Here is a 22060-nt window from a genome sequence, read left to right as displayed (position 1 = left end):
AACAAGGAGTTTGTAAGGGCAAGGACATCACCTACTTCGTGAAGATCTACCGCTAGTGAGGCAAGTCCTTCGTGGGCGACGGCCATGGTGGGATAGACAAGGTTGCTTCTTCGTGGACCCTTCATGGGTGGAGCCCTCCGTGGACTCGCACAACCGTTACCCTTCGTGGGTCGAAGTCTCCATCAACGTGGATGTATGATAGCACCACCTATCGGAACTACGACAAAAACATCCGTGTCTCCTATTGCGTTTGAATCCTCCAAACCCTTCCCTTTACATTCTTGCAAGTTGCATGCTTTACTTTCTGCTGCTCATATACTCTTTGCATGCTTGCTTGAATTGTGTTAAGATTGCTTGACTTGTCCAAAGTTGCTAAAATCTGTCAAGAACTAAAATTGGGAAAAGGATAAGTTTTTATTTGGTCAAGTAGTCTAATCACCCCCTCTCTAGACATACTTTCGAACCTACAGAAACCTCGGAAAATTAATCTTGATCGGGAGTTCCGCCGCCAGAAGCCTCCGTAGCCACCGAAAACCAATCTAGGCCCTCTCTGGCACCCTGCCGGAGGGGGCCATCATTGCTGGAGGGCATGGAGGAGGATCCCAGAGGGGCCATCGTCACCATGAAGGCCATGGACCAGAGGGAGAACCTCTCCCCATCTAGGGTGGAGGCTATGCAGGAGGAAGCACAAGGGGGAGAACCTCTCCTCCTCTCTCTCGGTGGCACTGGAGTGCCATCGAGAGAGGAATCATCGCCGTGGTGATCGTCTTCGTCAACATCACCATCATCATCTCTTTTACGCAGTTCACTCTCCCACACCCCGCTGTAATCCCTACTTGAACATGGTGCTTTATGCCACATATTATGATCCAATGATGTGTTGCCATCCTATTATGTTTTGAGTAGATATATTTTGTCTTTGGGTTGATTGATGATCTAGATTGGTATGAGTTGTATGTTTTACTTTGATGCTATCCTATGGTGCCCTCCGTGTCGTGCAAGCGTGAGGGGTTCCCGCTGTAGGGCGTTGCAATACGCTCATGATTCGCTTATAGTGGGTTGGTGAGTGACTGAAACACAAACCCGAGTAAGGGGGTTGTTGCATATGGGAATAAAGAGGACTTGATGCTTTAATGCTATGGTTGGGTTTTAGATTAATGATCTTTAGTAGTTGCGGATGCTTGCTAGAGTTCCAATCATAAGTGCATATGATCCAAGTAGAGAAAGTATGTTAGCTTATGCCTCTCCCTCATATGAAACTACAATAGTGATTACCGGTCTTGTTAACGATTGCCTAGGACAATTCCACACACCGATCCACCATTATTCTACACTCGCTATTTATAATATTTAGTAATATATTCTAACTTCATGATAACAGCACCTACTTTTATATTTTAGCTCTTCGATATCATACAAATTTATCCTCTTCATACCCACAACATAGTTTTATTTCTCATTGCTAGTTGGAAGCAAACGTCCGGTGTATGTGGAGTCGTATCAGTGGCAGATAGGGCTTGAGAGAATATTGATCTTACCTTTAGCTCCTTGTGGGTTTGACACTCCATACTTATCACTTCCACCTTTGGAAATTTCTACGATGATTCCTTGCACTTGGGGATTATCCGGTCATAAACATGAAAACCCGACGCGTGGCTCGAGGCCTCCCCTTCAATGACATGTCTCATCTAGGCGGAGATCGTGTCCTGTATTTTAAGGGGTTTGATCGATGATCCCCCACATCTACCCATGCATGACGCTTTGGATATATCAGGAGGTGGCGAGGCCAACGACGCGTTTACTGGAATCATGGAATCTTGGCCGCTTATAAAAAGGAAACAACCACAGTTATCCCCTTACTCCTTTCTTCTTCCTTTCGCTGCATTTCTCCTGGTCCACAGAGCTCAAGCGCCCCATCTCAACTTTTCTCCAAAGCTCCACTCCCCATACTTGGCGATGGCGGGATCTGGTGCCGGGGGAAATGGGAGGCCTCGACCATCACCAATAAGGACATCGAGGACCTGAAGTGCACTGGCTATCTTCCAGCCACCGTCGCTCACTGGGCCCCAGAAGCCGGCCAGGTCATTCCCACCCCTCGGCCTGGCAAGAGGGTGGTGTTCATCCCCACTTCATCAGGGGGATAGGCTTTCCACTCCACCCCTTCGTTCGAGGATTGATGTACTTCTATGGGCTAGATTTTCACGATCTAGTCCCGAACACCGTCCTTCACCTTTCGTCCTTCATCATCATTTGCAAGGCTTTCCTCTGGGTCCATTCGCAGTTTGGTTTATGACTGAAGGTATTCAATGTGAAGCCGAAGATTGTAGATGGCCAGCAAGCGGATTGCGGGGGAGCCATGGTGAGCAAGCTCACCCGTGTAGAATGGCCGGTGCGTACATTCATAGACACGATCAAGGTTTGGCAGAGGAAGTGGTTTTATATCATGGAACCTCATGATGCGGCTTGGACAGTGGCCCCGGAGTTCAGATCTGCACCACCTATGAGGCTAACCTCGTGGCCCAAGAAGAGCCTCGACTGGGGCTCTCTAGAAGAAGTGGAAGTGCTAAAAAAGTGTATCCTCAGCGTGAATATCAAGCTAACCAGCGTGATCCAAGTGATGCTTAATTGGCGCCTCCTCCCTTGCTAGCAGGGGGACAACCCAATGTGGGTGTACAAGTCCAAATACGCCACCACCATGCGCCACTTCCTCGATACCACCTATGACAAACTATGGAGGGTGCTATTCAAACCCCAAAAGGATGATTGGCCAGCAGAAGATGAGGAGGACATCGGCCTCGACGCCGAACACCCTCCCAAGAAGGTAACACGACTTTTATCCATCCTAAGGACGGTCATTCACATCACAGTAGATTAACTCTATGCTCTCATATTCCCGCAGGGTTGGCTCGAGAAGGACGAGAAGATGAACAGCTCGGCCCCGCTGCCCAAAGACCCTTGGTTGGCTCAATTGGGAGAAATGCTAGCCGCGGCGCCTTACAAAGTGCCAGAGAAAAAGGAAAACAAGAAAAGGAAGAAACCCACGAGGGAGGCCTGGGAGGGTCTCTTCCCACGGATCCCTTCGGACGCCAAGTCCGAAGAGACCCATGTCCCCTCCACATATGAGACATATGAGGGGGGTAGGACGAAGAGGGGGAAGAGGAGAGTGACTCTCCCCGCACTAAAAAGAGAGCGGACTCCGTTGAGGCCGAAGAAGGGAACCCTCCTAAGAGGAGTAGGGGGAGCTGGTCATACCCGACGACAGTTCGGGCTCTGATAAAGAGTCCATGGCCTCCAAGAAGGTCGCGGAGAAGATCGCCGGGTCAAGCCCCATGCGGAAAGGTGACTATCCGAACACTATTTGGGCATTGGTTTTACTAACCCAATACTAATTTCATGTGCACATTCGTGTTGTAGCCCGCCGAGCGACCTCCGTACCAACGAGATATCGGAGGGTAACTCTCCGCCAGCCGATTTGGAGAAAAGCATGGGTAATTCGCATTCCGCGCCTCCTCCGGTCATCGGAGAGACCGAGCAGGTGCAGTCCCAAAGGGCCTCGCCCGTGATGAACACGGGGGGTGATGTCAATGTTGACATGGCCAAAGCTAGCCCTTGGTCGCCAAACACCAGGAGAAGGGGTTTGGGCAATCCGAGCTTTCTCAGAAGACGACCCCGGAGCCTTCAAGGCCTTCCAAAGCGTCACAGCCACCCTTCAACAGGGGGAGCCGAGGCCCCGCCACCCGCGTCGAGCATTAAGGTCTGGGTAGAGTGGCCGGACCTGATGGAGGAGGCCGTACACGGCTTCTCCATAGTAGCTCAACATTGCGCCTTGATGGGGGTGGTTTTACAAGGAGTTCGATCCATAAACAGCGGATTGAAACAAGCTTTTGACGGCCTCCTGATGGGCTTTGAGGTAAGCAAAGTAATGTTCTTTCCTTCATAAAAGTTTCTTATTGCCCTTATATATAACAGCCCCCGAGACTCCGGCAAGTTTTCAAAAGAAACCTGGCTGAGGATCCAGATCGCCCGATTGATAGGCTAACTGAGGTGTTTATTGTGTGAATGCAGGCTTCAACATTAGCAGCGGTGGCCAATGCCGCCGATCTTGCTGATATGAATCAGAAGCTTAAGCTTTCCGATGATGAGCTCGATCTTGTCAACAAACGGTTCGACAAGGCACAAGGTCGCACCTGAAGACATCGACGGTATGGACGACGATGTAGGAGACGAACATGAACCAGCACCTATAGGGCACTGGAAAGCCACCTCATCGTACGACATATACATGGTGGATACACCCAATGAAGGCAACGGCGACGAGATAGCGGAGGATGACCCCTCCAAGAAGGAACCCAAGCGCCGACATCAGCGGCGCCGCTCTAAGTCCCGCTAAAGCAAAAGTGGTGATACTGGTGGAGGAGATAATAACACTCCGGATAGCGCCGAAGACAACGAAAACCCCCTCCAACAAGAGTTAGATCAGGAGGATGAAGGTGCCAGATCTCTTGAGAGAGCGGCTGGCGGAGAGGAGGAGGATGACAATTACATGCCCCCCTCCGAAGACGAGGCAAGTCTCGGCGACGATGAATTCACCGTACCAGAGGATCCCGTCGAACAAGAGCGCTTCAAGCGCAGGCTTATGGCCACGGCAAATAGCCTGAAGAAAAAGCAGCAACAGCTTCAAGCTGATCAAGATCTGCTAGCTGACAAATGGACTGAAGTCCTCGTAGCCGTGGAATATAAACTCGAGCGCCCCTCCAAGAGTTACCCAAGGCGCAGGTTACTACCCCGACTGGAGGAAGAAGCGTATGATATGGTTGACCGGCCACCTCGTGGCCACGATATAGAGGCATTCCTGCCGAAAGCTCAGCCTCCACCCCAATGCCATCCAAATAAAAAGGCATGGGGAGATACGCCAGACTTGCGAGACATGTTGGAAGAAAAAGCAAAGCACTCAAGATCGATCTATGGATCACGAGGGCGCACCACTCTACGAGACGGTAAACGTCATGCCGGATACAGTAAAAGCAAATCCGGCCGGGCCGAACACAGCGGGCAGGACCCATACGAGTCGCGCCGCGATATAGCCCAATACAGAGGCGCCGCACACCCCTTATGCTTCACAGGACGAAGTAATGGAACATCAATTCCCAGAAGGTTTCAAACCTGTAAACATTGAATCATACGACAGCACAACAGATCCCGCGGTATGGATTGAGGACTTCCTCCTCCACATCCACATGGCCCGCGGTGATGACTTACATGCCATCAAGTACCTCCAACTAAAACTCAAAGGACCAGCACGACATTGGCTTAATAGCTTGCCAGCGGACTCCATTAGTTGTTGGGAAGATCTGGAAGCCACATTCCTCGACAACTTTCAGGGCACTTATGTGCGACCACCAGACGCCGATGACTTGAGCCACATAATTCAGCAGCCAGAAGAGTCGGCCAGGCAATTCTGGACTCGGTTCCTTACAAAGAAAAACCAATTCGTCGACTGTCAGGATGCGGAGGCCTTAGCGGCTTTAAAGCACAACATCCGAGACGAGTGGCTAGCCCGGCACCTTGGTCAGGAAAAGCCGAAATCTATGGCAGCCCTCACGACGCTCATGACCCGCTTTTGTGCGGGAGAAGAAAGCTGGTTGGCTTGCAGTAACAACATATCAAAGAACCATGGTACCTCAGATACCAAGGACGGCAACAGCAGGTCACGTCGCAACAAGCATAAGCGCCGCATTAACGGTGAAAGTACTGAGGATACGACAGTCAATGTCGGATTCAAAGGCTCTAAACCCGGTCAGCGGAAAAAGCCATTCAAACAAAGTACACCGGTCCGTCCAGCTTGGACCGTATACTCGATCGCTCATGGCAAATACATGGCACCCCAGACAAGCGAGCCAATCACACCAACAGGGATTGTTGGGTGTTCAAGCAGGCCGGCAAGTTAATCGACGAAAACAAGGACAAGGGGCCGCATAGCGATGACGAGGAAGAACCCCGGCAGCCGCACATCGGAGGACAGAAGAGGTTTCCCCCGCAAGTGCGGAGGGTGAACATGATATACGCAACCCACATCCCCAAGAGTGAGCGGAAGCGTGCGCTCAGGGACGTATATGCGCTGGAGCCAGTCGCCCCAAAGTTCAACCCTTGGTCCTCCTGTCTGATCACCTTTGATCGCAGGGACCACCCCACTAGTATCCGTCACGGCAGATTCACCGCACTGGTCCTAGACCCAATCATCGACGGATTTCACCTCACTCGAGTCCTCATGGACGGCGGCAGCAGCCTGAACCTGCTTTATCAGGACACAGTGTGCAAAATGGGTATAGACCCCTCAAGGATCAAACCCACAAAGACGACCTTTAAAGGCGTCATTCCAGGCATAGAGGCCCACTGCACAGGCTCAATTACACTGGAAGTGGTCTTCGGATCCCCGGATAACTTCCGAAGTGAAGAGTTAATCTTTGATATAGTCCCGTTCCGCAGTGGTTATCACGCACTGCTCGGACGAACCGCATTCGCTAGATTCAATGCAGTACCACATTATGCATACCTCAAGCTCAAGATGCTAGGACCTCGCGGAGTTATTACAGTCAATGGAAACACAGAGCGCTCTCTCCGAACAGAGGAGCACACCGCGACCCTCGCAGCAGAAGCGCAAAGCAGCCTCTCAAGGCAATCTACCAGTTCGGCGTTTCAAAGCCCGGATACCTTCAAGCGCGCTCGGGGAAATCGGCAAATAGACCGCCTGGCGTGATCTGAGCTCGCGTAGCAATACGGCGGCCACCCCAATCCCAGCCCAACAACGTTGTTCGTGCTGCGCATACATCATTACGCATTAAAAATACCATGGGCACAGATGGGGAGGGGGAGGCACAACTATGGCACGTCCCAAAACGCGGCCTAAACCGCACCAGGGGCTTCCCGTTTGGTCATTTTTCTTTTTCTTTCAGGACTTCAATCTCTGGAAACACTGTCTGGCAGCTCTATTGCCGAACACATGATACAACAACCAAGGAGGCCGACGACTACGGAATTCCCAGGTGTATTACAGATTTCACATAATTCCTCAGCTCGCCCTTGGAAGGGACATAGTCCTACTCTTTTGCTCATTAGACTATCTGTATCACTCTACTTTAATGCAATTTTTTATTATACAATGCATGACATTACGACTATTTTTGCATTTTTGTTATATGTATACATATCTATGTGTTCATTAATGACGCCTAGCAACCGTACACTCTGGTACGGCCAATGCACCAGGGGCTTACGTTCCCACAATATGGTGTGAAAAGTCCAAACACTTTCACAAGTGCGGCACCCCGAACTTATAGCATTATATGCATCAGCTCCGAATCATGTCTTTGGTCAAATGTTGGGTTTGCCCGGCTCCTATGTTTTGGCACCTTACGTTCCGCTCTATCGGCTAAGGTAGCGCTAGGAGAACTACTGCGATTGTGCCCCGGTTCTGCCGGGCCGAGCACCTCAGTAGAGAAAGCTAAAACTAACTATCATGATAAGGCGAGAGACTGGTCGCTTTTCGGCGAGGTTTTTCGAGTCCCTAAAGACTTATGCCGCTTAGGGCGAGGGGCCGGCTCCGTCCGGCTTAGAGGCGTGTATCGCGCCCCAAATTCGGCCTTCCGAATACCAGGGGCTTCGCCGAAATTTAAAATTATAGAATTCTATGGCTAAGTGAGAGTGATAAAGCATTATTAGTCCGGTTGCCTTGTTCGTTGTGCTGAGCACCTCCCTCGATGGACCCAAACATGGGAACAAGAGTGCTTAGGTTTATCCCGAACACCCCGGCACTCGTGGCATGGGGGCAGAAGCCGAGGACTAGCCATCTCTCAGATTGGATAAACATCCAAACAGAAGGTAATATTTTAAATTCACACAAGCGTTGCATAGTGAAAACGATACAAGTTTTCATACATACAGGACAAAACAAGCAAGTCTCATTCAAATATTACATTTTGCGAACACTCATCCGCGATAAGGTGGGCGCCCGGCAGAACACCCTCGTAGTACATCTCGGGGTGGCGGTGCTCCTTGCCCTCCGGCGGCCCCTCCTTGATCAGCTTCACGGCGTCTAGCTTGATCCACTGCGTTTTTACACGGGAGAAGGCCCGATGTGCACCTTCAATGCAGACGGATCGCTTGACGACCTCCAGCCGTGGGCAAGCATCCACAAGCCGCCTCACCAGGCCAAAGAAGCTGTTCGGAAGGGCATCGCCAGGCCACAACCGGACTATGAAGCCCTTCATGGCCTGATCGGCCGCCTTATGTAGCTCAGCCATCTGCTTCAGCTGGTCACTCATTGGCACCGGATGTTCGGCCTCAGCATACTGAGACCAAAACAGCTTCTCCGTCGAGCTTCCATCCTCGGCCTGATAAAATTGTGCGGCATCGGACACACTGCGGGGAAAATCTGCGAATGCTCCTAAAGAGCTCCGGATTTGGGTAAGTAATTGGTAAATTACTTTTACATGCTTGCTTTGCATATAGAAAGCCTTACCCGCCGCTATCTTCTTCATCACGTCGATCTCCTGAAGGGCCTTTTGGGCCTCGGCCTTGGCACTCTTCGCGCTCTCACGGGCCGCGGCAAGCTCAGACTCTCGCATCTTCAAGTCAAGCTCCAACGCCTCGTGCTTCGTCATGAGACCTTGGAGCTCTTGCTGCACCTCTCCCACCCGAGCCTCGTGCCTCTCTCGTTCGGTGCACTCCTGGGCCGCCTTCTCTTCGGCCTAGGACAACACTTGCTTCAGGGTCGCCACCTCGGTCGTGGCCCCTGCCAAACATACAATGATCCTGTCATTTAGCAATCGCGTCCTTTTTCTCATCTATAGACGGGGTATTACTTACCCTTGTTCTCCTCGAGCTGCCTCTTAGCAAGGCCGAGCTCTTTTTGGGACCCCTCGAGGGCCTCCTTCAGTACGACGACCTCCGCAGTCAGTGCGGCGGATGCTAGCAGCGACGCCTGCATATGCATATTGACATACTTATATTAGACTCCTGCGATGTTATTTGATCCTCTGTTCGGCTTCTCTTTGTGAACACCGAACACAACATCAGGGGCTACTGTCTATGCGGTAATATTTCTACTACATTTTAAAAACATACCTCGAAGCCTGTTAGAAGGCTAGTACAGGCTTCAGTCAATCCGTTCTTGGCGGACTGAACCTTCTGGATCACCGCACTCATGATAGTGCGGTGCTCCTCCTCGATGGAAGCGCTGCGAAGCGCTTCCAACATAGTGTCCGGCGCCTCTGGATGGACAGAGGTCACCGGCACAGGCGTCTCACCCTCCTTAGAAGGGGACCGCCTACCCGAGCTCGGGGCCGTTGGAGGGTCCGACACGGTGTTCGGCTGAGGGCCGAACTCGGAGCTCTCGGGGACCCCGTCCCCTCGGCTCCTGGGGTCCGGAAGGTCGCCTTGCGGCACCTCCGGGATTGTCCCCCCCAATCCGGTACCTCTTGAGACAGCACCTTGGTGTCGTCGGATGGATGAGGGGAGGTGGCCGTCAAGACTGGATCGCTATCCATGTCCTACGCACCCAGGGAGCCGTCCGAGGATACCTCGATATTGGCTCAGGGCGGCCTGCACAATTGAGTTTGGCATTAGGGAAAGCAACGCGACAAAGGAATCCTATGGGTTACTTTGGTATCCGAACACTTACAATCTCCCCTGGGGCTTGCCCCTGGGCAACCACTCGTCTTCACTTTTGTCGGCGGCGGTAGAGCTGTCCAGAAGGAGAGTCCTTCCCTTCTTGGACCCTTCGGCCTCCCCAGTTGGGGCGGCCTTCCTTTCCTTGTCTCCCCCAGTCGGTGGGGGAGCCTCTTCTTCCTCTTCCTCATCTTCGGGGGAAGAGTGCGCCGCAGAGTCATCGGACGGTGAGTCCGACGACGCCTGGTGTCGGGAACTCTTTCGAGCTCCCTTGGCCTTCTTGGTCTTCTCCAGCACCTTATAAGGGGCCGGAGTCAGCATCTTCGTCAGAAGAGCGTCTGCGGGGCCTTCGGGCAAGGGAGCCGGACAGTCGATCTGTCCGGCCATCTTCTGCCAGTCCTGTTAACGGCATGGGAGTTTAGATCCTGCACAGAGCCAATCTATATAGAAAACAAGTATCCCATGAAAGGCAAAACAACTTACCGCACTGGCGTGGCGCCTCGCGCTGAATCCGCGATCCTCAGTAATGGGGGGAGGGACCACGACGCCCTTGAACAGCACCCTCCAGGCATCTTCATGAGTCATGTCGAAGAGCCTGTTCAGAGTTCGGTGCTGCGCCGGATTGAACTCCCACAAGGTAAACTCCCGTTGTTGGCACGGGAGTATCCGGCGAACGAGCATAACCTGGACTATGTTGATAAGCTTGAGCTTCTTATCCACCATGTTCTGAATACATGACTGGAGTCCGGTCAGCTCTTTTGAATTACCCCAGGACAGGCCCTTCTCTTTCCAGGAGGTGAGCTGCATGGGATGCCAGATCAGAACTCGGGGGCCACTACCCATGCGGGGTCGCGCGGCTCGGTGATATAGAACCACCCCGATTGCCACCCCTTTATGGTGTCCACGAAGGTGTCCTCGAGCCATGTGATGTTGGGCATCTTGCCGACCATGGCGCCTCCGCACTCCGCCTGGCGGCCGCTCACTACCTTCGGCTTGACATTGAAAGTCTTCAGCCATAAGCCGAAGTGGGGCTTGATGCGGAGGAAGGCCTCGCACACGACGATGAATGCCGAGATGTTGAGGATGAAGTTCGGGGCCAGATCGTGGAAATCCAGGGCGTAATAAAACATGAGTCCTCAGATGAAGGGATGGAGAGGGAATCCCAGTCCGCGGAGGAAATGGGTGAGGAATACCACCCTCTCATGGGACTCTGGGGTGGGGATGAGCTGTCCCTCATCTTGGAGCCGGTGCGCGATATCGTCGTGCAGGTATCCGGCTCTCCTCAGTTTCTTGATGTCTCCCTCCGTGATGAAGGAGACCATCCACTTGCCTCCCGCTCCGGACATGGTTGGAGAAGGTTGAGATGGAAGTGAGGGCTTGGGCGCTAGAGCTCGAGTATGCGGGAGCGGATGAGCAGACGAGGAAGAAGTCGTGGATAGAAAGGGTCGAACACTATCCTCGTATTCAACTTCTTCTGTAATGTATTCGGAGAAGGAACCCTCCTTGCAATGCCAAAGAAAACTGCATGCCGGACTCATCGTCATTAAAGCCTGGTTCAGGGGCTACTGAGGGAGTCCTGGATTAGGGGGTCTCTGGACAGCCGGACTATCTCCATTGGCTGGACTGTTAGACTATGAAGATACAAGATTGAAGACTTCGTCTCGTGTCCAGATGGGACTCTACTTGGCGTGGAAGGCAAGCTAGGCAATACATATATGGATATCTCCTCCTTTGTAACCGACCTTGTGTAACCCTAACCCTCTCCGGTGTCTATATAAACCGGAGGGTGCCCTGGGGGTTTATATAGGCCTACTCCCCAGGGGTACAATGGTAATTCGATTGGGCGCGGGCCCAGCCGTCAGTGCCTTTGACCTCCGGCTTCTCCGCCGACTGCTGGGGCCCGCTGACTGGTGGGCCCCGCCGACTAGTCTAGTACGGAGCCGACAGGCCGCGTCCACTGCGGGCGAGTCTTGCCAGCTGCTGATTACTGTAGCCGTGCTCCTTATGACGCAATCTCGGTCATGGGGTCGTGGCAACAGCCCCGCCGCCTGGCGGGCGATCACTGTGGCCACTCCCCATCTCTTCTTGATTAATGGCGCGTGGGCCCCGGGGGAGGGCTCGGCCGACTCCCCCGGGCCGACTCCCGATGGGTCCGACTGGCGGTTCTCCCGCCGTCTCCCAAGGTCTCGCTGACTGGTGGGCCCCGCTACCTCCAGGCCGTACAGACAAGCCATCGTGGGTGCAGGACCAGGTACAGTGATGCTGATGTTAGGGCCGGCTGGGCAACAGTGCCACGCCGCAGGGAGATCTTCCCTAGTACGGCGCGCTGTAGCCATGCCTGCCCTTGGTAAGGGGCGGGGAGTGGGCTTCATTGTAGCTACGCCCCTGCCCCGTCCCCCTCGATGAGGTCACGGTTTGTTGGAGTCGCCGGCCGACTCCCCAAAGCCGGCTTCTCTGGAAGTCGCCCCTGGGACTCGGCCGTGAGCGGGCAGTCGGCCGCCTTGCCGTAGACTCCCCAGGACGCGTCTCTTCGCCCTGTGGTCTTGAGGGGCGTAGCCTGCCCCGATGTCTTGAAAGGTTATGTGCTTTGGGTTGGCCTACCCGTGGTCCATTACTCCGACAGTAGTCCCCGAAGCTGGTGAGGCGCCGCGGACGATCGGCCGAGAAGCCTCAATAGTTTCTCTTTCCGGGTGCTCAACACACGGTCTTGATTGACTTTTGCCGGGCTGACTAGAAGGAGTCGGACTCGCCCAACTTGGACTCACTCAATTCCGTCTTGCTCAGTAGTTCGAACGTCTCGGCGGGATTTCAAGTGGCGTGCTAGCTAAGCTTCTAGGCCGCCACCCGTTCTTGGCCTGTCACGCGAGGGCACGTGGCCAGGCCATCCTGCCAGCCCACGCGCGCGACGGGACAGGCCCGTAGGCGGGGCCCGCCACTACCGCGCCTCGGCGCCCGAGCGGATCCGCTGCGGCCCGGTGGACGGTTGGGATTCCCGTGAAGTTACTGCGCACAGTAACTTTACGTGGATAGTGGGGGGCGTGGGGTTGCGGGCACAGTAAATCCCCACGTCCGCCCCCTCGGCTTCGCAGCCCACGGGGCTATAAGTAGGGGGAAGAGGGGGGCACGCGCGCCCCTCCTTCCCACTACCCTTTCTTTCTTCCTCCTCGCAGCTCCTCGCTCTCCTGCTTCCTCTTCTCCTCTTCGCCCTACCGCACGCCCATGCTCCGACGATCACCGCAGCGACAGCTCGCGATGAGCTCTTCCTCTGCGTCCGCGCCTCCCTCGGTGCGCTCCGGCACCTGGGACGGTTCCGAAGTCCATGAAGACCACATCGAGTTCCTCCGCCGGACCTGTCGGCTTCCCGGCGAGGACCGCGTGCAGGTGCATCTCGCGCCGGAGGGGGAGATTTCCCCCGCCCCGCAGGAGGGCGAGCGGGTCATCTTTCGCTCGCACTGCCTGCGCGGGCTGGGGCTGCCGGCGAGCAGCTTCTTCCGGTCATTCATGGAGTTCTACGGCCTCCAGCCGCACCACCTCACCCCCAACACAGTGGTGTTGCTGTCCACCTTTGTGGCTCTGTGCGAAGGCTTCCTCGGAGTCCTCCCCACCCTCGAGCTCTGGGGGGAGTTCTTCTTCTCCAAGCTCGGCACCCAGGCCGCGGGCGTGCCGGCTCAGTGCGGCGCCTTCATCGCCGTGCAAAGGACAGGAGCCGACAACCACTTCCCCTCCATCGTGCTGTTGAAGTCGGTGAAGATGTGGCAGCGATCCTACTTCTACGTCAGGAACGTCGCCATGAGGGGCGACTGGGTCAATCTGCCGGCTTTCGAAGCCGGCCCGCCAGCTGGCAGACTGCCCAACTGGTCGTACCGGGCCAGGTCGCTAACGCCTGCGGGAGCCTGCGCCATCACGCGACTCCGAGTGCTGACGCAGTCGGAGGGTCTGACTGGTCCGGACCTGCTGGCCGCCTTCGTCTCGCGCCGAGTTCTCCCACTCCAAGGCCGCCCTCACCTGATATGCCAGATGAGCGGGGGCCGCGACCCGAGTCGGATGTGCACCAAGGACATGCCTCACGGAGAGGTGGCCCTTATGGTGAACTACCTCTCGGACAGCAGGCTCCCGGGGGACTGGCGATTCGGCAAGGAGCCATACTCCCGCGCCAACCCCCCGCCCGTGGTGAGTCGCCTTTCTTTTCTTTCTTTGGATTGCCTTCTTCTTGCCGAGTTTTGTTCTGATCAGTCTGCTTTTGGTTAGAATCCCCTTCTTCACCCACCAGCCGGCACCTCGGGGCCGGCCCATGAGTTCGTCGCCGATCGGGCGGAGAGCGACGTCGACGACCCCGATCTAGGGGCGGCGGCTCTAGAAGACGACGCCGAGGGAGGAGGAGGGACGACAGGCGACTTCAGGCCCTCGGCTACCTTCGCCGACTGGCCTGAAGACGACGCCGAGGGAGGAGTCGCCCCTCGCCATCGGCCAGGAGCCAGCCAGCCGGGCACGGGCTCTTCTGCCGCGTCGGGCGCTCCAGGCGGCGGGAAGAAGCGCCGGGCTGCGTTGACTTTGTTCGGCAGCCGGCCGGAGAAGCCCAACAGCTCGGCTGCGGCGACCCGGCGGGACGAGGCAGCCGCGAAGGCCATCCGCTTCCGTAAGGAAGTGAAGAAGCCGTCATTGGTCTCTGCGTAAGTATTCCGACTTCAAAGTTTATTCTTTCTTCATGTTTTGTCTGAGTCTCTGCTCGCCCCTCTTTCTTCAGGGCTCCCCTCTCTCTTGAGTGGGTTGCCGCCGCCTCCGTCATGGGGTTAGCGGAGACGCCCGCCACCACTCGGCGGATAGACCCCGCAGCCGACCTCCGGGAGGCGATGGAGCAGAATGCGCAGGAGAAGTGCAACGAAGACGAAGCCCTCCGCCTGGAGAAAGCGGAGGCCGACAGGGCGGAGGCCTCTGCTAAGAAAAAACTAGCGGAGGCCGAAGCCGCCGCCGCGGTGAAGCAGCGGGCTGAGGAAGCCACACTCCGCCAGTCGGCCTTGCTTATTACCCCGCTGAACTCTGCGCCGCCGCCCCCGGAGTTCACGGGGCAGACTGGAGAAACCGGCAGGGAGAACCTCGTCGAGGAGAGGGAAGGCGGCGAGCCCTCTACTCCGGGCACGAACGTTCCGCCGCCGCCTCCGCCGCCGTCTGAAGGCGTGCAAGGCGAGCAGCCAGCGGACCCTCCGGTGCCGCCGACCAAAGACGAGGCCGTGGAGGGGCTACTCCTCCAGGTCGGCTCGCCAGCGCGCCATTGTCTAGAGAAGGCGACTTCGGCACCCAGCCCCCTGGAAGCCGGCACCGCCAGCTCGGCGGCTCCAGATGCCGAAGCGACGAGCGCCACACTTGTTGGGTGGGTGAGGGGAGGCGGCACAGGGCCGCTGAACCGAGCGCTCCTGGACGTCCAGGCGAAGCTCCGCGCTGAGGGCGACGCCCTCCAGAGCTGCACCAAGGCGTTCCTAGCGTCGCGGGCAGCCGTCCGGGTATGTGTTTTCTTTGGGCCTTTGTTTTTCTTGTTCCTCTCTGTGGGGGCGCGCCAGCGCACCCACTGGGTGTAGTCCCCAAGTTTTGGGCCGACTGCTGAGCAGGCGGCCCGGAACTCCAATTGATGAACTTCTGGGTACTAACTTTGTCTGAAATGCTTGTTGCAGGATTACCACAACCTCCGCGTCACTTCCTTTAACCGTAATGTTGAAGAGCTGGGCAAGCGGACCGCCGACTTGGCGGAGAGCTGGAGTAAGTCCTTCCCTCTTTTTTCTTCTCTACGGGGGCACGCTAGTGCACCCGCGGGCTGTAGTCCCCGAGATTCGGGCCGACTGCTGAGCAGTCAGGCCGGATCTCCCCGGCGACCTTCTTTATTGACGACTATTGTCTTTCTTTCTTTCCTTCAGGAGCCAATGCTGCATTTCAACAGCAGCTGAGCGAAGCCAACTCCGCCCTGCTCGCCAAAGGGGAGGAGTGCAGCAGGCTCGCCACAGAGCGCGATCTGCTGGCCACTCAGTTGGCGGAGCAGAAGGAGCTGCTTGCGAAGTCACAGCTGGAGGCGGAGGAGACGGAAACTACCCTCTTGGCCGAGTTCGCGAGCGAGCGCTCCTCCTGGTCTGACAAGGAGGTGCTGCTGTCCTCCGGCTTCCATGAGATTGAAGACATCGTTGATGGTGAGTCTCTTTATTTTCTTTCTTCGAGTTGCCGACTTAGAACGTGCCGATTCCTGGTTTTTGACTTGCTTCTTCGTTTCTTCGTGTCTTTTGCAGACTTCTTCCCTGGGCAGTCACATGCCGCTATCCATGCCATCGAGGCCGATCGCGAAAGTCGGAGGGCGGAGGGCGCGGAGATCGCCTCCGATGCCCCCCGTGCTCTTGATGAGCACATCTTGAGCATCGAGGCTCGCCTTCGGCCAGCTCACTGGATGTTGCACCGACTTCAGCGCGTCGGTGCCCAGGCGATTTCCGCCCTTTGGCCGGACATGTAGGCTCCCCACACCCCCAGCCTGATGGCCAACTGGTCGCCTCAAGGCCTGGAAGGGCACTTTGGCCCGGGCTGGAGCGCACCGGGCCTTGGAGTTCGTCAAGGCGTGGTACCCGGGGCTGGATCTAGACCGGTTGGCCACGCTTCGGTCGGAGGCCCAGTCGGAGCTGGCGGCTGTGGAAGACGCCCTCGTCAAGCGTGCTGCGGCGATGGCCGAGTACACCGACACGAGCATCTTCATCCCCAAGTGGTCTGAAGACGGCGAGGAAGTACTGCCGAAGTGGTTTGGGATGAACCCAGACTACGGCGAAGACTCGGCGGAGGTGATTGGCTCCAGCATCGAGGGGGAGGACGAGGCGGAGGATGAGGGCGAGGCGGAGGCACCAGAAGACGGAGCGGACGGCCAGCCTCAGCCCGACTGTGCCTCCAGCAACGAGCCGCGTGCGACCGACCCGACTACTGCCGGAGGCGATCAAGCCGAGACTAGCCGGCCGACCGCCCCGACGCCTGACGTTGGTGCCTCCTCCGACCCCCCGAATCCGTCTGCTGCCTCCTAAGCTGCCGCTGTGTCTTTTGTTTTATCTGCTTTGGTAGTCTTTTGAAGAACTTGTTAGTTCGCACAATTCCACCCGCGGGGTGTATTTTGAACCTCTACTCGACAATTCGGCCAAGGGCCTATGTTATATATATATATATCTATCTTTTCTTGCTCATGTTCTTTTGGTTGTTTTCCTTTGCCGCTTTCTCTTAGTTGCCTGTCTTGCCAATCGGACAGCCGCTTCTGCGGACTGTTGCTAGGTCAACTGCTAGGCTACTTTGGGAAATCAAGTACTTAGCCAATTTCAAGATTGTTTGAGCAAATTGGATAGAAAATGACAATCCGACTGTCCGAGAGTCAGTTTGCGAGAAAGGCTGGAAGCCGTCTTGAGCTATGTTTTACGCTTTGAGTCCTTAGCCATTTTTCGTGCGGGCACCCATTCTACCTTACCTCTGCCCACCGTACAGTCGCTCTGCGAGCTGCGGCTTCTGACAGAAGACGGCTTAGGTGTTACACACTACTTGTCCGGCTGCAAGAAGCATTTCATAGTGTAAGGCGGCAAGTCCCCGGGTTGACTTGTCGAGCCCGGTGCCAAGCGGCATGACAAAGAGTAACATACTTGTAGGCATAATTTTTATCATATAGACAAAAGAGGGCAGTCCCCGAGCTCGTCTCGGGCGGCCCAAAGTCTTGGTACTTTAATACAAAAGGTAGCGTGGTACATACTGCATCAACTGTAAAATCTTCGGAGAAGATTTGCATTCCATGGCCGCTCTGTCTCCTTGCCGGAGTCGTCCCTCTTGCGTGCTCGGGGCTTCTGAGCGTCGATCAGGTAGTAGGAGTCGTTGCCTAGTACTTGGCTGATGATGAAAGGGCCTTCCCGAGGCGGCGACAACTTGTGCTGGCCGGCTGTTCGCTGGATCAGCCGGAGTACAAGGTCGCCTTCTTGGAAAGATCTTGGCCTGACCTTCCTGTTGTGGTATCGGCACAGGCTCTGCTGGCAGATGTTGGACCGGCTGAGTGCCAACAGCTGGCCCTCTTCCAGCAAATCGACGTTGTCTTGTCGTGCTTCTTCTGCTTCCTCCTCGGTGTACATGGTGACTCGTGGGGAGTCGAACTCTATGTTCGTTGGGATGACGGCTTCGGCACCGTAGACGAGGAAGAAGGGAGTGAAGCCGGTTGACTTGTTTGGAGTCGTGCACAGACTCCAGAGGACGGCTGGCAGCTCGTCGAGCCAGCAGCCAGTCGAGCGCTCCAGAGGCTCGATCAACCGAGGCTTGATGCCGGACAGGATGAGGCCGTTTGCTCGCTCCACTTGGCCGTTTGACTGCGGGTGGGCGACGTACGCTAGGTCCAATCGGATGCCCTGTGTTGCGCAGAAACGGGCCAAGGCGCCTTTGGCAAAATTTGTGCCGTTGTCGGTGATGATGCTGTGTGGTATGCCGTACCGAATTGTGATATCGGTGATGAAGGTCACGGCAGTCGGACCGTTTAGTTTCTTAATTGGCTTCACTTCCACCCACTTGGTGAACTTGTCCACTGCGACAAGTAGGTGAGTTAGGCCACCTCATGCTGTTTTGAATGGTCCCACCATGTCTAGACCCCAAACTGCGAAAGGCCAAGCAATGGGGATGGTCTTGAGCGCGGAAGCCGGCTGGTGCGGCTTGGAGCTGAACTTCTGGCACCCTTTGCATTTTTGGACCAACTCCTTGGCCTCTTCCAAGGTAGTCGGCCAGAAGAAACCGTGCTGAAAAGCTTTGGCGACGAGTGCTCTTGAAGCGGCATGGTGGCCACATTCGCCTTGATGTATGTCTTTGATGATCGCCTGGCCATGCTCTGGCTCTACGCAGTGCTGGTAGACACCAGTGACGCTGCACCTGACTAGCTCTCTGTTGATTATGGTATAGGCTGCTACCCGGCATTGTACTTGCCGAGCTGAGGTCTCATCAGTTGGTAGCTCTTTGTTCACCAGGAATTTGAGGATGGGCTGGGCCCATGAGGGTGCTGCTATTCCTTTGACTACCAGAACTGCGACTTGGACGAGGGCGGCTGGGCTGGGAGGCGGCAGGCTAGAGTCAACAGCCGCTTGCTGGGCTGATGAAGTCCCTAGGCCGACTGGCTCGGTCCTTGGGCCGAGTTCTGGAATCTTCGAGTCCGTCACCGCAGTCCCCGGGCCGGGCTCGACTATGGCAGCTTTGGAGTCGCCGGCCAAAGTCCCCGTTCCGACTGCTGGAACTCTGGAGTCGGATCCGCCGTCTTCGGGAGGAGCCGGCACAAAAATGGAGTCTGATTCTGGTGAAGGCTTGACAGACGGCTTGAGGAGGCGTTGAAGGGCGACGCCAGATGGTATTGCTTGGCGGGTAGAGCCAATTCGTGCCAAGGCGTCTGCTTGGTTGTTGTCGTTTCTTGGCACATGGAGGAATTTACACCCTTCAAAATACCCGCTGAGTTGCTGCACGAGGAAACGGTAGCTCACCATGTTTGCGACTTTCGCGTCCCAGTCGCCAGATGACTGTTGGACCACTACGTCCGAGTCGCCATAACACAAGATCCGGCGGATGCCAAGTTCTTTGGCAAGCCGGAGCCCGTGAATGAGCGCCTCGTATTCGGCCACGTTGTTGGAGGCGGCAAAATGGACTTGCAGTGCATATTTGAGCTTGTCTCCTTTGGGAGAGGTGAGGATGACGCTGGATCCCAAGCTGGTGCGCATCTTGGAGCCGTCGAAGTGCATCCGCCAATGGGTGGAGTCAGGCGCTGGAGGCAGGTACTGGGTCTCGGCCAGTCGACGAGGAAGTCGGCCAATGCTTGTGATTTGATGGCGGTGCGGGGCTGGTAGTAGATGGTGTAAGGAGCCATCTCTATGGCCCACTTGGCCACTCGACCAGAGGCATCTCGGCTACCGATGATCTCGGCAAGTGGGGCCTTGCAGACCACCGTGATTGGATGCTCTTGAAAGTAAGGCTTCAATTTCTTGGCAGCAAAGTGCACGCCATAGCACATCTTCTGGTAGTGGGGGTAGTTCTGCTTGGAGGTCGACAGTACCTCGCTCAGGTAATATACTGGTCTCTGGACAGGTAGTGCCTTGCCTTCCTCTTTGCGCTCTACTACAATGACTGTGCTGACTACTCGGCTGGTGGCGGCGATGTACAGGAGCATAGGTTCCTTGGGAGTCGGAGCCGCCAGGACGGGTGGAGTAGTCAGCATCTTCTTCAACTGGTGGAAAGCTTCGTCCGCCTTATGGTTCCACTCGAAAAAAGTGGTCTTCTTCATCAGTTGGTATAAGGGGAGAGCTTTCTCGCCCAGCCGACTGATGAATCGGCTGATGGACGCCAAGCAGCCGGTGAACTTCTGCACATCCAGTAGTCGGCTAGGTACCTCCATTCTCTCGATGGCCTTGATTTTTACTGGGTTGCATTCTATGCCGCGTTCAGAGACCAGGAAACCTAGCAACTGGCCGACTGGTACTCCGAAGACACACTTCTCGGGGTTGAGCTTGATCTGGAACCGGCGCAGGTTCTCAAAGGTCTCCTTGAGGTCTTCCAGCAATGTTCCTCGCTTTTCCGTCTTCACCACCACGTCGTCCACGTAAACGTGGGCGTTCCTGCCGAGCTGCTTGAGGAGGCACTTCTGCATGCAACGCTGAAAGGTGGCGCCGGCATTCCTCAAGCCGAACGCCATGGTGAGGTAGCAGAATGCTCCAAACGGCGTGATGAAGGCGGTCTTCAATCTGTCAGCCGGGTTCAGCTTGATCTGGTGATATCCTGAGTACGCATACAAGAAACTCAACAGCTCGCATCCGGCTGTGGAGTCTATCACCTGATCAATTCACAAACGGGTCCTTGGGGCAGGCCTTGTTGAGGCTCGTGTAGTCAATACACATTCGCCATTGATTGTTCTTCTTTAGCACCAGGACCGGATTTGCCAGCCACTCTGGGAAGAAAACTTCCATAATGAAGCCGGCTGCTAGGAGTCGGGCTATCTCTTCTCCGACAACTCTTCTCTTCTCTTCTGATAAGCGGCGCAGGGGCTGCCTGACCGGCTTTGCATCAGATCGGACGTGTAACTTGTGCTCGGTGAAATCCATCGGTACACCTGGTATGTCCTTGGGAGACCATGCGAAGATGTCCCGATTCTCACGGAGGAAATCGACGAGCTCTCCTTCCTATTTGCTGTCAAGGTTTGCACCTACGACGGCGTACCTCTCTGGGTGCTCCGGATCCAAGGGTATCTTCTTTGTCTCTTTGGCCGGCTTGAACGAACCTTCGGCTTCCGACTCCTTCAGGTCGGGCGATATCTCCGGACGCTTGCCGGCCATCGCCACAACTCGCTCAAGGAGTTGCTTCTCGGCTGCAATCACCAGGGACTCGGCCAGCCGACTGCTCTCAGCCGCGCAAGCGGACGACTTCCGGTAGTCGCCGGCCATAGTCAGAATTCCCCTAGAACTGGGCATCTTCGTCTTGAGGTAGGCATAGTGGGGGACCGCCATGAACTTGTCCAAGGCGGGCCGGCCAAGTAGCACATGGTATGGGCTCTCAAGGTCCACTACCTCAAACCAAATAGACTCTCTTCAGAAGTGATCTTTGTCCCCAAAGAGGACGTCAATCAGGATCTTGCCGATTGGTGAGCAGGAAAGCCCAGGAACAATGTCGTGGAACACAGTCCGGCTGTTCTGAAGCTGTCTCTGCTTGATTCCTAACTTCTCCATGGTGTCCTTGTACAGGATGTTGATGCTGCTGCCCCCATCTATTAGAACTCGTGAGAAACGCGCTGCCCGTTTGTCCGTGGCAAAGGTGGCGTCCAGGACCAAGGCGTAGGAGCCCGGACTTGGCATCACTTATGGGTGGTCAGCGCTGCTCTAGCTGATGGGCCTCTCAGACCAGTGCATGAACTCTGGCGTCTCTGAGGCTACTACGTTCACCTTTTGTTGCTGCAGCCGCCTGCTGCGTCGATCATCAGCCACACTGGTGAACACCACATAGGCTCCGTGCTCTTCAGGGTATTTGTCTTGTACCGCTCCGACTGGCCTGACTGTCGGCTGCTGGGGCGAAGGCGGAGGCGGCTGCCCAGCAGGCGGGGGTGGCAGGAGGCCGTCTCCCTTGGCGATCCTGGTGAGCCAGTGGCACTTCCGGGTGGTGTGATTCGACGGCTTCGCGCCGCTGTGGAACTCGCAAGGTCCATCCAAGGTCTGCTCGTAGGAGAAGGCCGGCAACCAGTTAGGCTTGCCGCCTTACTGCCGCTTGGGCGGAGGATGCTCTTCTGGCTGCTGGGCTTCAACGGTCGCGACCTGCCAGCTGCTGGAAGCCGGCTGCGGGGCCTTGCGCTTGCTGTCGCCCTACTGTTGTCGTCGGCCAGCGTCTGCCGCCGGAGTTCTTG

The sequence above is a fragment of the Triticum dicoccoides genome, chromosome 3A (assembly GCF_002162155.2).
Source record: "Triticum dicoccoides isolate Atlit2015 ecotype Zavitan chromosome 3A, WEW_v2.0, whole genome shotgun sequence".
Lineage (NCBI taxonomy): Eukaryota > Viridiplantae > Streptophyta > Magnoliopsida > Poales > Poaceae > Triticum > Triticum dicoccoides.
Note: the sequence above shows the minus strand (reverse complement) of the source record.